This window comes from Nicotiana tomentosiformis, chromosome 10 (genome assembly GCF_000390325.3).
Source record: "Nicotiana tomentosiformis chromosome 10, ASM39032v3, whole genome shotgun sequence".
Taxonomy (NCBI): domain Eukaryota; kingdom Viridiplantae; phylum Streptophyta; class Magnoliopsida; order Solanales; family Solanaceae; genus Nicotiana; species Nicotiana tomentosiformis.
In genome coordinates, this window is record NC_090821.1 from 29,315,021 (window position 1) to 29,319,306 (window position 4,286).

Genomic DNA, 4,286 nt, shown 5'->3' on the forward strand with positions numbered 1-4,286 from the left:
GATAGAATTTGGTGGCAGGTTGTGATACCAAATCATTGCTCCTTTCGAAAGGGTCTCTCCGAATTTTTTCAACAGCACAGATTCAATTTCATCATCTTCTACATCGTTACCCCTTGATGGCGCATGTATATGAAGTAACATGCTCGTTGGGATTGGTCGTCCCATTATATTTGGGTATGTCTTGCATACAAAACTTCTTTGAAATAGGTTTCGGAGCCACACTTGGAGGAAACAGCTTTTGTACAAACTTCTTCAAATCCATCCCTTTCAAGATTGGCGGTGCCCCCGGTATCTGGTCAACTCGAGAGTTGTATGTCTCAATTTTTTTATCGTTGGCTTTGATTCTCTTCTCCCCCGATTTAATTCTTTTGGTGAGCTCCTCGAGCATTTTCATTACTGTAGGATCAGTCCCTGATTCGTTACCATTCAACCTTTCCGGTACTAGCTCGATACGACGAGTAATTTCAGGCTCGACCCTATTCGGAGCTCTATGTTGATTTTGTAACTGATCTATAGCGGCTTGCTGAGCCTGAAGCATCTTGAATATCACTTAGAGACTGACTCCTTCGTCTTCTCTACCCTGTGTTCCTTGGTCACTAGATCGGCCTTTTCTGCATACGCTCCCTCGAGACCTACGCCTAGTTCCGCATTTAGAGCAACGTGAGAACTGACATCCACTGGGTTGGCAACCCGTGCTCCCCCGAAAGTAGCCTGTGGCACCTCGACTCCTGGAGCAATCACATTTTCGTTTTCACCGTGGAATCCGAGGCCATCGTCACCGTGTGTGGATACGTTTTGTGAGTTTGACATGTTTTAACCTGAAAGCAAAGATACTTGACAAGAACAAGTGTAAAATAATGCGTTTTACCAGAATCAGTACTGAACAATCACTATTATCCTTAGCCCCACGGTGGGCGCCAAACTGTTTACTCTCAAAATTGAGTAACAATTAAACTTATATTGTGGTTTTAAGGATATGTGATTTAAACTAGCATCAATTAATAAACAACGAATTAAATAGATAAATTGGACGGTAAAATAAATCAAACTGGTCTGCAAACAATGCCTCGACCTTGATTCAATAGTCTCGAGGTTAGTTAATAAGAACAACAGAGGATGGAACAAGCAGTGGTGAGCAGTAAGTAAGACAAAGAAAGCAGCGCATATGTATATTTTTATTAGTGAATCATGATGCTCTACAAATGATTGGAACTCCTCTTTATATAGTAGAGAAAATCTTATTATGGTATGTCTTTCATTACAGAAGGAAATCGTATAAACAGCTAGTTAACCGCTTCTGATTTGGTCCGTTTCGAAGTTCACGCCATGATCCTCGACCAATCACAGATATCCGTCTCGAGATTCACGCTGTGATCTTCGACCGGTTACTGATATCTCGCAATTCCGTTATTATGCTCCCCTCGATGTCGGTCATACTTGATCTAGATTGTTGCTTGCCTCGGTCTCAACGTACACTTCGATCTCTAGGCTTGATGTCTCACCTTCGAGCTTGGGTCTGATTTATTACGAGGCTACCCCGATGCAACTCCCTTGTCTCGATCAAACAGCAAAATCGGATAGGCCCAATTTTGACTGTATACAATAAGGAAAAAGTTTTTTTAATTCATTAATTTTGCAAGTGGTAATAGTAGGCATGTTTTATTTTGGTTGGATGTTTGGTATAGTGGTACAACTCCTAAAAACATGAATTTATCACTCCATTTCTATAACTGTATAAAGATGGATAAGGAGGCTATGATGGCCAAGATTTCAAGGAAGGAGATTGTATCCTGTGACTTCTCTTTCAGGAGACCTGTGCAAAGACCCACAATAGATTTAGAATGGGATTAGTTGAACCATTTCTTACAGAACGTCTATTGATGTAAACAGTTTGGGGAGGTCGAGATATTGCTAGAAGGAGAAGCTTCACAACAATTTTCAGTTAAATCATATTATAATTGTTTGTGTAGCACAAGAGACGCGAGTGCATGAGGATAACACTAACGTTTCTTACATGTTTTACGGCTGGGATGCCATTCTGATGGCAGATTATCTGAAGGAATGAAAATGCATTGTAAATTGGTGTTGGTGTATAGAAAATACATAGTAATTGTTTGTGTAGCACAAGAGACGCGAGTGCATGAGGATAACACTAACGTTTCTTACATGTTTTACGGCTGGGATGCCATTCTGATGGCAGATTATCTGAAGGAATGAAAATGCATAGTAAATTGGTGTTGGTGTAAGAAGCATATGGGAGGTGAATCATCCTTTACTAAGTTGCACTTTCTGACAGTTTTGAGCTCTAGTTTTCTCCATGTCTAATTGATAGAGAGCTGCCTAGAACGGCGGCAGAGGTTATGGAGCTGGGGGATGAAAACGCTGGAGACCAGAAAAAAGAACTATGCAGGGATACTTATTGTATTTTTTGGGTAATTTAGAGAGAAAATAATAGAATTTTCAAGGGTGTAGAAAACTCTCTATGGAGATTTAAGAGCTCCCTTTTGTTTCATTTATTCTTTTTTCTGAGATCAATCTTTGCTCATTTATTCTTTGCTCAATCTTTACGAGGCCTTGAAGGAGCCTTGGCGTAATTGGTAAAGTTGTTATCATGTGACCAGGAGGTTACGGGTTCGAGTCGTGGAAACAGCCTCTTGCAAAAATGCAGGGTAAGGCTGCGTACAATAGACCATTGTGGTCCGACCTTTCCCCGGACTCTGCGCATAGCAGAAGCTTAGTGCACCGGACTGCCTTTTTTTTTAATATATATATATGGTTGGACTTTGTGGGGTTTGATGTATATCCGCACTCTGTAGAGTGACACCATCTTGGTGTATTATCGATGAAACTTTTTGACTTGCCCAAAAATATCTGAATCCGATACTTGTATTGATGTTAATGTAATTCTTATGAAGGATATGGACATATGACTCATCAGCACCAGCACCAAGAAATGCAACCATCTATTGTGGGGCAGAGATCATGTCACTTGAGTGGGAGTGCAAATCTGACCGTTTGGTATAGACACTGCCAATATTATATACATACATTATGTTTCCATGATTCTTGTTTCTTTTTCATGAAAATTAGTATAGTTGCTAGTTTCAATACTGGATTGAACTCTAATGCTTCTGGAACTAATGTTCATCTTGAAAAAGCTTCTCATAGGCACAGCCGATGGAGGAATCAAAGTATGGAATGTCGATGCTAAGCGTGTTGTCTGTGATCTTAGCTGCACTGAAGCATTCCCGAGGTTCCTCACACACATTGGTTTACTCTCTTCTTTGGGGAAAAAATGAAATACTTGGACACTATTTTACTTGTTCTTTTTCTCATTCCTATTTCATGTTTCCTGGAAGTAGTGTGTTGGACTTAAAATGCAGCTCTGTGGAGCCAATTTTTGTGTCTGCTGCAGCATCGGGAGGGTAACTTCTGCTTCTACCTGTTCTTCTACCTTCTCGATGTACTTTTTTTATCTAAAGTTCTCTATCTATCTTGATGTCCTGTTACTTAAAAGTTATAGCTTAAGAATGTTCTTACTTTGATGTCTTGTTATGTAAAGGTTATAGCTTAAGAATGTTTTTCTTATAATTTCTCTGCGTTAAGCTATTGTAGATATATTCTTGTCTAGTGAAAATACTAATACTAATAACTAGTACCTGCAGTTCTCAATATTTATTTTTCCTTTATTCGGGTCCATTTCATCCCAATACTAGTAAATAGTCATCTTTTAGTACAAATTAAGAGGTTTTCTAAAATTAGAGGTTCTTCAAATCACACTTATTCCTACATTAGCATACAAATCCCTAACCATATAAAAAAGATTGAAAAATTCCTGACTAACAATGTACTCAATATAAGTACAACAACAGTTAAGGCTTAACCCAATTAGTACGTATTGCTTATATGGATTATTTTCTTTCATTGTCTTCTATTCTCAGTTAAGTCCGTGTTGATTTTTCTGGAGATTCTAGGTCTTGTAAGACAATATTTTGGTTGAAGTATGTGTAATCATCTCATTTAAATGTTTATGCCGTTAGAAAGAGAACACTTATTTTTCTTAATTGTGTCTTCAGCATGTCATCTCACGTGCACACATGATTCTTTTTTCATGGGTCAAATACGTAAAAATTCTTTTCGATAATGGGTGATATTGGGCCCCATGTTATATTATCCATGATCTAGATGTCCAGTCTTAGGCATGAAGGGGTTGTTAAATGTCCCACATTGGTGGAAAAAATTGGATGTTGTCTTCTTATATCAGTGTTGTGAAAAGCGCTCGCTAG

The 4,286-nt window shown here is 38.8% G+C and overlaps 1 long non-coding RNA gene across 1 annotated transcript; it reads left to right on the forward strand.

Annotated features, from left to right (window-relative positions):
• Positions 1-2,913: 2,913 nt before the first annotated feature.
• On the forward strand, positions 2,914-3,483 carry LOC104097829 (uncharacterized). Its single transcript, XR_686626.4, has 3 exons — positions 2,914-3,018; positions 3,159-3,253; positions 3,363-3,483. It is a non-coding gene; the product is annotated as an uncharacterized lncRNA (long non-coding RNA).
• Positions 3,484-4,286: the final 803 nt, after the last annotated feature.